The sequence below is a fragment of the Gossypium arboreum genome, chromosome 1, assembly GCF_025698485.1.
Source record: "Gossypium arboreum isolate Shixiya-1 chromosome 1, ASM2569848v2, whole genome shotgun sequence".
NCBI classification, from domain to species: domain Eukaryota; kingdom Viridiplantae; phylum Streptophyta; class Magnoliopsida; order Malvales; family Malvaceae; genus Gossypium; species Gossypium arboreum.
The window spans coordinates 116,263,262-116,277,427 of record NC_069070.1 but is presented as its reverse complement, the minus strand read 5'-3'; the positions used below and the strand labels follow the sequence as shown (position 1 = coordinate 116,277,427).

General features: G+C 36.9%; 1 long non-coding RNA gene across 1 annotated transcript; it reads left to right on the top strand.

The window, feature by feature from the left end:
• Window positions 1-7,563: 7,563 nt before the first annotated feature.
• LOC128290195 (uncharacterized) lies at window positions 7,564-13,545 on the top strand. The gene is made up of 2 exons (XR_008279839.1): window positions 7,564-7,613; window positions 13,350-13,545. It is a non-coding gene; the product is annotated as an uncharacterized LOC128290195 (long non-coding RNA).
• The last annotated feature ends 621 nt before the right edge of the window (window positions 13,546-14,166 follow it).

Here is a 14,166-nt window from a genome sequence, read left to right as displayed (position 1 = left end):
CCGCGAGTGGAGAAGCGTTAGTCAACATGACTCCACAACAAACAAGAGACTTAATCTCCACAATGGCTGCAAATTTCCAGCAATTTCAAGCCAATCCTGAACCCCCTAGAAGGGTTTACCAGCTAAGTAATTCTACCTTTGAAGATAGACTTGATAGACTTACTAATATTGTGAATTCCCTTATTACAGAAAAAACAAAACCAGCCCGAGTATGTGGAATATGTGCTACACCTGAACATACGACTGATGCGTGCCCTAGTCTGTGTGACGATACTATGGCCCATTTAGATGCTGTGGGAAATTTTCCTGGGCCACCACAAAGACGATACGACCCTTACGCCAATACCTACAACCCAGGATGGAGGGACCACCCTAACTTTAGTTATGGGGCTAATCCACAATATAACCAGCCATACCAAAATCGGGTCCCACAACAGCCACAAGATTCAGGTAATTCTCTGGAAACTTTGGTCAATAAATTAGCAGCTAATGTCCTTGATTTTCAATAGCAAACTCTTAATTTCCAAAAAGAAACGAAGGCATCTATAAGAGAATTGACCACGTCAATTGAGAAATTGAGTTCTCAAGGGAAGCTGTCGTCGTAAACAAAACCAAACCCGAGACAAAATGCAAATGTAGTAACGTTGCGAAGTGGAAAGGTGCTGGAACCAATTCGTGGAAAGAATCTTGGTCAAGAAATCGCCCAGGAAACTCCAGAAAATGACGAACAGATCCGAGTGAAACCCCCACTGCCGAAAATCCAACCTCCATTCCCAGGACGATTAAATCAATGTCGAAAAAGTAAGGAAGACAAGGAGATACTCGAAACATTCAGAAATGTCGAGATCAACATACCACTGTTGGATGCCATCAGACAGATTCCAAGGTATGCCAAATTCCTTAAAGAGCTCTGCACCAACAAATGAAAGTTAACAGGCAATGAAAAGGTAAGTGTTGGTGAAAATGTTTCTGCAGTGCTACAACAAAAAATGCCGGTTAAATGCAAAGATAGGGGTATGTTCGCTATTCCATGCAAAATTGGCCATTTAGGAATTAAAAAGGCTATGTGCGATTTAAGGGCATCCATAAATGTAATGCCTTATTCTATTTATGAATCACTTAACGCGGGTTTTTTGACAAAGACAGGTGTTACCATTCAGTGGTAGACAGGTCCATTGTGCATCCCAAAGGGGTCCTCGAGGACGTATTAGTCAAAGTCAATGGGCTTATCTTCCCTGCAGATTTTTATGTGATAAAAATGGAGGAGGATAACACTCCTGGGTCTTCAGACATCTTGTTGGGGCGACGTTTCCTTAGTACTGCGAATACTAAGATTGATGTATGAAGTAGAACCCTCAAGATGGAGTTTGACGGGGAGATCGTGACGTTTAACGTTTATGGCACTATTAGTCACCCAAGTGAGGTCTTGGACGTAAACCGTGTCGACATAATTGACTCATCAGTAGAAAAAACTTTTGAGTCATCTTATGGAGATAAACCTAAAATGATGTTTGATGATTTTGAATCTGTTAATAAATTATTGGCTCCCATGAATACTAAACTTCTACCTCATGTTGTGTAGGCACCAGATCTAAAATTAAAACCACTTCCCGAACATCTCAAATGCACATTTTTGGAGAATGATGAGACCATTGCCGACTTAAAAGGGATCAACCCCTTGGAGGAAAATACGGAACCAAAGAAAGAGGCGCAAGGACGATTAAACCCAAATATGGTGGACGTGTTAAAAAATGAGAATTTCCAAGCTCATAAGAACAAAAGAATTCAGCTGGAACAGCTCCAATACTAGTTGGGGCATCAAGCTAGCGACGTTAAACAAGCGCTTATTAGGAGGCAACCCAATCTTTAATTTTAAATTTTATTTCTATTATTATTATTATTATTATTATTATTATTATTATTATTATTATTATTATTATTATTATTATTATTATTATTATTATTATTTTATTTTATTTTATTTTATTTTTAATTATTTTATTATATTAATAAAATTCTTTTCTTTTAAATAGGTGAACCGAGACGGAAGTAAAGTGCAAGGGGAAGAAAAGCCTTAAACCTGCAGCCAAACAGCCCCACCCCAGCCCATATCACTATCATTATTCTAGCCCAAAATGCCATATCCCTGCTGCCAAACAGTTCTATTCCAGCCCAGAATGCCATATCTCTGCAGCCAAACAGTCCTATTCCAGCCCTGGAATCCCCAAAACCTGCAGCCAAACACCTCTTTTCAGCAAATAAAACCCCTAAACCTTACATTTTTTCCCCAAATTTCTCCATAATCATCGACTCCTTTCTCCTCCACCACCCACCATCGATTTCTCAGCCACCACGGTGAGAACCCGAAGCTGAACCGCCGTTGCACACGTCACCCACCCCGTCTCCACCTCTTGCCGCTTCACCATCTTCTTCTCCACCGTGTGCGCCAACCGACGGTAACTACATGGGGAGTTTTTCTAAACTTTTTTTTTCTCCACCTATTTGTTTTCCTTTTACTTTCACATTGAGGACTATGTGTTTTAAGTGGGGAGAGGCTATCTTCGTTGTTACTATTATTATCTGCTATTTTTGCTATCATATTGTTGTTGCTGCTGTTTTGTGCTCGTTTCTGCCCATTTATTTTAAGAATATCCTGCCGCTTTTCATGCCCAAGATTTTACCAGGAATTGCCTACTGTTTGACCTACAAGCATGATTCTTACCTTCTAAGGAAGTTATGATTTTTCCCATAATTGATGCCATCTCCATTGTTTTATTTTTATTAGGCTAAAAATAATTGTGATTAATAGGGTTAATTCTATCTTACTTTTCGTAAAATTGATCAAGTCTAATATAAAGTGAACACTTAAAATGATTGCATGCTTAATTAATGTTGATTGCATGCTTAATTAATGTTCATGGCTATTAGGTGATTATTGAAACTTATTTTTGACACTTAAATTTTTTCTTTCCTGAGTTCTCAAGAATTTTAAATATCGTTTAATTTTTAATAAATGTTTTCCATGGTTATGAGTACAGCTTAGATCGTGACTGACTGAGTAACTGGGGTAGGGTGCTTGAGTTGTCATTCTACTTCGCGTCAAAAGGTTGTGTGACGTGACAAGTAAAACTCCGCTAGTCGAGGTTATGAGTATGGCTCAAATCGTGACTGACTGAGTAACTCGGGTAGGGTGCTTGGGTTGTCATTCTACTTCGCATCAAAAGGTTGTGTGACGTGTTGGGTAAAACTCCGCTAACCGGAAATAAATAATTTTAGGAGTATGTTGGGCTGAGTAACTGGGGTAGGGTGCTTGGGTTGTCATCTCTCTTCGCGTCAAAAGGATTAATATATTCCTAAGTAAATAAATAATAATAAAATTTAAAAAAAAAAAAAGGAAGAAAAAAATAAGTACTAATAAAGTTGCACTTCGGGGACTAAAGGAGGAAATAATTAAGGTGTCTTAGTAGGTTTGGTAATTTACCTAAATAGCATAACTCAAGTCGATCTTAATTTTTGTGTGAATTAATTGGAATACTTTTTCTGTTTTACTCAAAGCAAGCTCAGAGGTCTATTTATTTTTCATATGCAATTTTTAACTAATTTTTATGAAACTTTGGAGTGGTATCTCTTTTATGGCAGAATCTAGCTTTCACAGTTGATAGAAACCATACTTGAGGGCAAGCATGGGCTAAGTAGGGGGAATTTCATAATACTCTAAAATGACGTGTTTTTATATATTAATCATGTGTTTATTTTGAGCTTGAGCCTACTAATTTGAGCTATTTATGTCTTTTTATCTTTTAAGGACTAAATTGGAGGCGAAAAGTAAATTCAAGGGAAAAAGCGTCAATTTGGAGATTAAATGGGCCAATATGCAACGTGGGACAAATATGGTGCCAAAAGTGCGAACATGGAAGGCACAATAACTTAAAAGCAAATAGAAGAGATTTTATTTTGGAAGACTCTATTTTATTTTATTTTATTTATATTAGGATAATTAATATTAAGATAAATATTAGGATTATTTAATTTTAGGATTTTATTTTAATTATCTTTATTTATCTTTAATTAAATGTATTTATCTTTTAGAATTTAAGTTAAATTAGACTATCTTCCTAGCACTATAAATAGGGGGTGAAGTGACTCTATTTGGGGTGTACATCTTTTCTGTAAACACTCTTCCCCCAAAAGTCTTTTGTTCTTTCCATATTTTTTTTTCTTTCAATAAAATTTCTTTTTCCATAATTTTATTTACTTTCCCACCATTATCATGAGCCACTAAAACCCTTCTAGCCAAAAGTTGTCAATATTTCCCAAAAAGGGTTCTTAAGGCTTAGAATCCGAACTTAGCCTTCTCGCCAAGTATTCATTGTTTCTCCGCACTACGAGCTAACGCTTCCGTCCATGGCCCTTAAGAAGTAAGCTTTTCAGTATATACAAAGGCGGCTGCTTTGTATGTTTTGGAAGGTTTGCATAGTCGGTTCGTTAACTTACTGCGTTAGAGGTTGGCGAGCCAAAGAGACAAAATGGCGTGGGATTCGCCATTGAGAAGCGTCGATCTAGCATAGATTACTGGCTAGAGTCAGGCTCCCTAAAAATAGTAAGTCTAATCTTTGGAGCTGGTGGTCGTAGGCGTCCTCTTCCACTATAACTGGCTTACTTGAGTCGAGAAGGATCATCCAAAAGCCAAGGATTGAGCCCAAGGCGGAATGAGACAACTGGAGGCTGGAACTTTCCCATAAGAATTTCTTTTCTCTTAAAACTCTCTTTATTATTTTTATTATTTTCGTAATCATAATTTTAGTAAACTTTAAATTCTGTTTTTATTTTATTTCACTTCCAAAATCAATTCTTAAATTCTATTTTTTTTTTATTTTTTCTAGGAACGCAAGTTTTCTTGGACACGATTCTGCCCAGGATTTCGAGAAACAAGCATTCGTATAATCCGGTCCCTGAGGATTCGACCCTACTTCCCCTTTACTATTTCTTTTTCGTTATTTTACAGGGAATAGGATATTTTTGGTGCTCTCAACGACCGCATCACTCTCTATTTTAGGGATAAGGGCAATGAAAAAGGGGTTAGTACTCTTCTCCAACTTCCCTGAAAGGAAAAAGTTCGACATCATACCTATCAAATCCCCCCTCACCAAATGCCAATTCTTCTTAAAAAAACGCATACTAAAACCATCTGGCCCAGGCACCTTAGCATCATCGTAGCTCCACACCGCATCTCTAATTTCTTCTATAGTGAAAGGTTGTTAAGCCACAGTCCTTCCTTCTCAGAAATTCTTTTGAAGTCCAAGTTTAAACTCAAACCCCAATCTTTTCAAGAACAGCTAAAATGATTGCTAAAATACTCAAAAACTTTTTTTCTTTAAATTCTTAGGATCCTTGCACCAATTTGATCCAAATCTAAGGCCATGAATCGACTTTTTCTTTGCTCTTATTTCCATTGCTTTATGAAAAAAAGATGTATTTGCATCACCTTCCTTTAACCACAGTGCTCTGGACTTCTGGCGACACACTGATTCCCTAACCTTTGCTACATCTCGGAGCTCCACGTTCAATCGTCTCACCTCCTCCAATTTAACCTCATTTAGATTTCTACTACACCCTATGTCATCCCACTCCACAATTTTCCTTTCAATTTCTTTGATTATTTCATCAAACGAACTGCCTGTTTTACCATTCCAATTCTTTAAAGTTGTCTTCAACCTTCTCAGCTTACTAGCCATATTTGTGTTCTCCCTCCCATTCCATCCCAAACATCTTCAATTACTTTCTTACAATGTTCCTAATTGAGCCATGCATTAAACAATTTAAAAGGCCTTGGCCCCAATCGACCGAAGAATTATATAATAGAAACGGGATATGATCAAACCTTAATCTATATATCCATATTGGATAAGATCATTAAAGCAAACCAACCAATAATCATCAACAAGGAATCGATCCAGCCTGCTCATCTTATTGTTCGGACCAAAACACGTAAATCTCTTCTCTATAAGTGGTAGATCCATAACTTTGCTTTCATCAATAAAATTGTTAAAGGCCTTCGATGTAATGCCCCAATTTTCGAGAATCCTATGAATGTTGGCATAGGTTTAATTATGTTAGTGGGCCTCTAGAAGGCCCAAGCTTAAGATAGAACCCGATAATTTTAGTTAATTTTTGTTCCATAAGAAAAAGGGGGTGAAATTATGAAATAGGACCTATGTAAAAATGTTTGAAAATGCTATAGGCTAATTTGTAGTGGCCAAATAAATAGGAGTGCAAAATAGGAGGATTTGCATGACAAACCTCCCATTTTACATGAAGTGGCCAGCCATCATGTTGTTGTAGACAATATGAGCACTTGATATCCATAATTTATGGTACAAATTGATACAAATTGATAATGGGTTAGGTAAATGTTCCATGATAATGGTTTAGGTAAATGTTCCATGATAATGGTTTAGGTAAATGTTACATGATGGGAATTTCATGTCTTTTGTATTAAAGAATTAAATGGATGAAATATGAAATTTTATTAAAAGAAAAAGGAGTGAAAAGAACAAAGTTTTGTCCATCTTTGTTCATCATAGTCGAAAGTTAGAGAAGAGAAAGGAGAGGAGAAAGCTCTTGAATGTTCGGTCACTTGGGGAAGAAAATTTAAGGTAAGTTCATGGTAGTTTGCTTCTATCTTGATGTTCATGAGTTCTTCTTGATTCTACCTTAACTCTTGAAGCATATTTTGGTTTTAGTTGTGTTGTGAGCATTTAGTCATGAATTAAAATGAAGGAAATGGTTGTTGTTTCATGTTCTTTTGATGAAAAATGGAAGATAGGTGAAGTTGAGCCAAACAAATGAGCATGCATGTGCCTTAGATGCTAAAGGGAAAAATCGGCTAACATGTTGTGCTTTAAAATGATGAAATGGAGATTATACTTAAGTAAAATCATAGATATGTGATGATTGATTGGTGATATACATGTTTAAATAACATGCATGCAAGGTATGTGTGAAAGAGTGATTTGGTAATAAATCTGCTTGAGACAGCAGCAGTAACGTGACTTTGGAAAATCACCATAAATTGTGGAAGATGAATTAGAAGCTGAATAAATTATGTGATTAAAGCTTAATGAGTCTAGTTTCTAATGAAATAAACAGGAACATATTTTGAATTTTGTACAATGATAAATTTGATTCGTAATGAAGAGTGGTCAGATTAGTCAAACAGTGAAACATGGGAAACTTTGAGAAAAATATGGTATTGATTGGCTAAACCAAAAATTCTGAAAATTTTATGGATAGAAGATAAATGAGTCTATTTTTGGGGAAAATTAACGAAACTTGATTTGGAGTTTCGTAGCTCCAGTTATAAATGATTTAGTGACTATTGTTCAGGAAGACAGCTTGCAGTGAGATTATGATTATGTGGTAAACATTGACAAAAATTTGTTAATGAGTTGCTTATTGATTTCTTATAAGCTTACTATGATCTGTAGGTGTGGTTGGCCGAATATGATAAGGGGTTAATACGTAGTTTGTATTTGAATAGTTAGATTAACGTGTTAGTAATCCAATTGTAGGCGATTCGTGTGTGGATCTCGTCAGCATATCGTCGCAAACAGGTGTGTAACTAACACCCTCTTTCTTAGTCTAAATCGGTAAAAGTCGAAAAGCCAAAATGCCGAAAATCGGTATTTTGTAGATTTACGGGTGTGCGAATGCTCGTGAGGTAAATCGATTAATGTTTTTGGTAAGCTGCAAAATTTGGACGCAAAGTGCATCATTTCGTGCCCTCGATATTTTTGGGCTTAATGGGCCAAAATTGGAATGATGGGCCAACAGCCCAATTCGGTAAGAACCCTCGACGTAATTACATTAGTACGTGAAAGGTAAGAATATGCATGAAAACCCTAAAATAGATAAATTACTGAAATACCTTTAAAAGTGGAAAATTTACAATTTTACCCTAGTAGATAAATTACCGAAATACCCTAAGGTTAAATTGACCTAAATGCAAGTTTGATGATGTTATTTCTTGCATGCCATGTTATTATTATCGATGCATGGGATTGGGATATTGACGGAGGAAGTCTGAAAGTGGCTTGTCCACGATTGGAGGCTTTGCCTCAATTTATCGTTAATCGAGTAGCAAGGTGCAAGAATCGTGGAGTGTTGTTTGGGTGGGTTGAGCTATTCCCACATGGAGTGTAGGGCTGGTACGGGTGGAGTGTAGTGGTTGGTGGGTTGAGTAGTCTCCCAAATGGGCTTGCATATGTTATTGATGTTGCATGTATTTTGAAATGGGCCTATGGGCCATATCATTATCTGAATAAGGGCTAAGGCCGGTTTATTGTAATCTAAAAGGGCTCGCCCAGACCACCACTATTACTGAATGGGCTTAGGCCCAATGGGCTTGAGTGACTTGGGCTTTGAATGGGTTTTCCTTACACACTGAGTTTCCCCAAACTCACCCTTTTATTTTCATCCACGCAGGTAATCCCCAACCATAGTAGGCTTGGAGCTGTGAGGGAATTTCGGAGTGGCCACCCGTTCTGAAAGTTTGATTTTCTTCCGTGAACTGGACATCATTATATTTACATTTGAGGTTTTGGGCTTTTAAATGTAATAAGGCCGCTTAATTATTTTTGATGGTTTTTATATGTTTTATTAAGATAGGTAACATTTAAATTTAACTGTTGAAATTGGATAGCTTTAGGGCGTTTTCAAAAAAAAAGAATCGATTTCAAAATAACACGAAAATCAACAAAGCTTCCTTAATGAAGATGTTTTCCAAAATTAATCTTTTTCCTAAAATGGACTTAATCAAATTGGTTGCCTGAAAATATACATGACGTTAAGGTGTGGCAATGGCGGTGTGCATGTCTAGGATTGGATCCGAAGGGAGCATGGTACTTAAGTAGTCCGATAGACTCACCTCCTCTTTTTCCGGCTTCCTACCTGGTGTACAACTTCCATTCACCTTAACCCTTAATGAATTAATCTTTTGAACATCAAGTACGATTTTCTGGACTTAGAATGGAAAATGTTTTTAACGTTTATGATGTGGCATGCCAGATCCGGCCATAACTTCTGGGCCCGGTTTGGGGTGCTACATTCGAACTAATCGGTAATCCTACATAGTTGCTTCTTTCACTACTATTACGAATTGAGTTGAAATCACCTCCCAAGATCCAAGGGCTAGGGAACGACACCTTCAACCCGTATATCTCCTCCCAAACCGTCTTTTGATCTGAACAACCATTTGGATCATATACGTTTATTAATGTTGCTGCCATATCCTCATCCACCCACTTCCATTCTATAACCACATAATGTTTCGAACAAAAATCACTTCTCACCTCGAATTTACTTTTATCCTATACTGTTATTATCCTTCTTGAATTTCCTTCAACTGTCAAGAATCAAAAATCAAAATTATCGTTCCCCCAAATCTTTCTTATTATTGCTTCCGAAACATCTTCTAACTTTGATTCCTGTACAAAACATACTTCAGCTCTAGATTTACCAACCACATTTTTCAAGTAGCTTTTTTTCAAATCCGAAGACAAGCCTCTAATATTCCAAGATAATATCCTCATCTATTTTAGTCATAGTATACTACCAAAATCTCATAACAAGAAATTTACAGAATAAAAGCATTGCCCACCTTACCCCAACATCGAAAGGTCTTTACTTTGCTTGAATAGAAGGAATTTACCTTATCTCCCTTCTAATCTCATTAAGTCCTCCACCACTTCTCGCTCATCGCCCTTAATACTAAGACCTAGCTTTTTACCAACCTCCCATACTTTCTTGCCTCCCTAAGAATGACTATTTTCCTGTTGCTAATGTCTAAATCTGATAGCGAAGCATTCACTACTTTGTTTTTCTTATCTCTAATACCTTTTCCTCTTTGTTTCTTTGTCGCCCTGTCTCTCTTCCACTTCTTATTTAGCGAAAGAAATTTATCCTAAATATCAAACATTGATCGGACCTTCTTGCTATTTGAATTAACTTTCTTGCGGTTTTAAGACACTGGCTGAATTACTGCTGTAGCACTACCCTCTTCGGCTGGATAGTTCCCTCTACTTGCCTTATTCGAATTTTCTTTTGAAAAACTAACTGTAATTGCCTTTTATTTGTATTCAAAGCCACCTTATCTAAAATGCCACATTATCCTTCAAGCACGTCCCTCCCCCAATGCCAAAATTATTGATTAAAATTGTTTGAGCTCCTACCCCATTATCCATATCAACTTCTCTCACAGATAGGCCCATATTTACCACATCCTCTCTAGCCCTATTTGTTGACCCACTTGTACTCTGCACCACCTCCCTGCATTCAGCTCTATTTCCACCTAGCAATTCTTCCTCCAGTCTACAAACTTACTGAGGCAAATTCTGACTTTCACCTATGTCGTTTGACTTCTCCAAATGCATTGCATTTCATGCTTCCATTTCTCAATTTGATGTTCTACTTGGCATCTTCTCCAATCCCGCCCCCATTACCGATTCATCTTCTAACGCCACCGACTCCTCCTTGCTCTGCACAAAGGATTTCCCATCCCCACCGTTTATTTTCAGCCTTTGTCAACAATCATCCTCATCTTCTGTCGCCTCTTTTCCACTATTCTAACTAGAAAACATGAATTTCCAACCTTAAAAGCAATCATCCCATTGACTTTTTCCTGTTGTTTGATGCTCACCAGTAATGTCATGGAGTCAAAACATCTCACTTTTCTCGGATTTTTTCCCAACAAAATCAACTTCCCCCAAACCTCTGTTATTCTTTTAACGGATTCATAATTCCAACAATGAAGTGGTATTCCAGAGACCTCAACCCATGTCACCCTTTCTTCCATCTTTAACTTATTTGACCAAGGTTTTATGGAAATAAATAAATCTCTCAAGTATGCTCAGTTTGTAACGCCCCAATTTTCAGGAATTCTGTGAATGTTGGCATAGGTTTAATTATGTTTGTGGGCCTCTAGAAGGCCCAAGCTTAAGATAGAACCCGACAATTTTAGTTAATTTTTCTTCCATAAGAAAAAGGGGGTGAAATTATGAAATAGGACCTATGTGTAAATGTTTGAAAATGCTATAGGCTAATTTGTAGTGGCCAAATAAATAGGAGTGCAAAATAGGAGGATTTGCATGTCAAACCTCCCATTTTACATGAAGTGGCTGGCCATCATGTTGTTGTAGACAATATGAGCACTTGATATCCATAATTCATGGTACAAATTGATAATGGGTTAGGTAAATGTTCCATGATAATGGATTAGGTAAATATTCCATGATAATGGGTTAGGTAAATGTTTCATGATAATGGTTTAGGTAAATGTTCCATATGGGAATTTCATGTCTTTTGAATTAAAGAATTAAATGGATGAAATAGGAAATTTTATTAAAAAAAAAGGGCTGAAAAGAACAAAGTTTTGTCCATCTTTTTTCATCATAGCCTAAAGTTAGAGAAGAGAAAGGAGAGGAGAAAGCTCTTGAATGTTCGGTCACTTGGGGAAGAAAATTGAAGGTAAGTTCATGGTAGTTTGCTTCTATCTTGATGTTCATGAGTTCTTCTTAATTCTACCTTAAATCTTGAAATATATTTTGGTTTTTGGGTGTGTTGTGAGCATTTGGTCATGAATTAAAATGAAGGAAATGGTTGTTGTTTCATGTTCTTTTGATGAAAATGGAAGATAGGTGAAGTTGAGCCAAACAAATGATCATGCATGTGCCTTAGATGCTAAAGGGAAAAATCGGCTAACATATTGTGCTTTAAAATGATGAAATGGAGATTATGCTTAAGTAAAAATCATAGATATGTGATGTTTGATTGGTGATATACATGTTTAAATAACATGAATGCAAGTTATGTGTGAAAGAGTGATTTGGTAATAAATCTGCTTGGGATAGCAGCAGTAACGTGACTTTGGAAAATCACCATAAATTGTGGGAGATGAATTAGAAGCTGAATAAATTATGTAATTAAATTTTAATGAGTCTAGTTTCAAATGAAATAAACGAGAACATATTTTGAATTCTGTACAATGAGAAATTTGAGTCGTAATGAAGAGTGGTCAGATTAGTCAAACAGTGAAACATGGGAAACTTTGAGAAAAATCTGGTATTGATTGGATAAACCAAAAATTCTTTAAATTTTATGGATAGAAGATATATGACTCTATTTTCAGGGAAAATTAACGGCACTTGATTTGGAGTTTCGTAGCTCCAGTTATAAATGATTTAGTGACTGTTGCTCAGGAAGACAGCTTGCAGTGAAATTATGATTATGTGGTAAACATTGACAAAAAATTGTTAATGAGTTGCTTATTGATTTCTTATAAGCTTACTAAGATCTGTAGGTGTGGTTGGTCGAATATTGTAAGGGGTTAATACGTAGTTCAGTATTTGAATAATTAGATTAACGTGTTAGTAATCCAATTGTAGGCGTTCGTGTGTGGATCTAAATCAAGATATCGTCGCAAAATGTGTTTAACTAACACCCTCTTTCTTAGTCTAGATCGGCAAAAGCCAAAAAGCGAAATGCCAAAACCGTATTTTGTAGATTTGCAGTGTGCGAATGCTCGTGAGGTAAATCGATTAATGTTTTTGGTAAGCTGCAATGTTTGGACCGCAAAGTGCATGATTTCGTGTGCCTCGATATTTTTGGGCTTAATGGGCCAAAATCGGAATGATGGGCCAACTGCCCAATTCGTAAGAACCCTCGGTAGTGATTACATTAGTATGTGAAAGGTAGGAATATGCATGAAAAACCCTAAAATAGATAAATTACTGAAATACCTTTAAAATTGGAAAATTTACGTTTTACCCCTAGGAGATAAATTACCAAATACCCCTAGGTTAAATTGACCTAAATGCATGTTTGATTGTTGTTATTTCTCGCAAGCCATGTTGTTATTATCGATGCATGGACTGGGATATTGACGGAGGAAGTACTGAAAGTACCTTGTCCACGATCTTGGAGGCTTTGCCTCAATTTATCGTTAATCGAGCAGCAAGGCTACAAGCTGTGGAGTGTTAATGGGTGGGTTGAGCTATTCCCACATGGAGTGTATGGGTGGTACGGTGGAGTGTAGTGGTTGGTGGGTTGAGTAGTCTCCCAAATGGGCTTGCATATGTTATTGATGTTGCACGATTTTGAAATGGGCCTATGGGCCATATCATTATCTGAATAAGGGCTAAGGCCCAGTTTATTATAATCTGAAAAGGGCTTTGGCCCAGTATCATTGTTACCTGAATGGGCTTAGGCCCAATAGGCTTGAGCTGACTTGGGCTTTGAATGGGTTTTCTTTACACACTGAGTCTCCCAAACTCACCCGTTCTTTAACCTTGTAGGTGAGCCTTGATGTGGGTGACTTGGAGCTGGAGGGGATTCAGAGTGGCCACGGTGAATACTTTTGGGTTTGAAAAAGAGACTGGTTTTCTTAAGTTATTTTTAATTACTATTTAATTTTTGGGTTGTAAAAAGGCCATTTTAACTTTATTTTCTTCTTTGATTTTCTGGGATTATATTATTTTAAACAACTTTAAATTGATGAATACTAATTCAAATAGGCTAGACGTAGGGCGTGATTTCAAAACGACACTTGTTTTTTTTTTAATAACACGTCGTCACGAATATTCGATTTACCAAAGATAATCACTCAAAGAAATTTCAACTTGTTATAACCAAGTGTGGCAATGGATGTGGGCATGTCTAGGATTGGATCCAATCAGAGAGCTTGGTACTTAAGCAGCCTTCATGGCTCACCTCTTCTGTTATGGATACCTACCTGGTGCCCAGCTTCCATTCACTTGGTTAGTTTGACAAAAGTCGGCTTTTAAAATACTGAAAAGGGAACACGGGTTTTTGACTTCAATGTGGCACGTCGGATTCGGGCTTAACGTCTGGGCCGGGTTTGGGGTGCTACATTTAATGGTATCAGAGCATAGGTTGCAACAACTCGGTTGTGGAATGGGTTTACAAAAACAAAGGTTTTTGAAAGAGAAAATTTTATAAAGAATACGAAAAACTTGATTTTCAAAATTTAGATATTTAGAAGGTGGCATTCTGAATCTCTGGCTCAAGTCTGTAAGTATTCTGAATTTTTCTGAATATTTTCCTGAATTATCTATCTGTACTGAAACCCTACTAGGACACTCTAGATAGGAT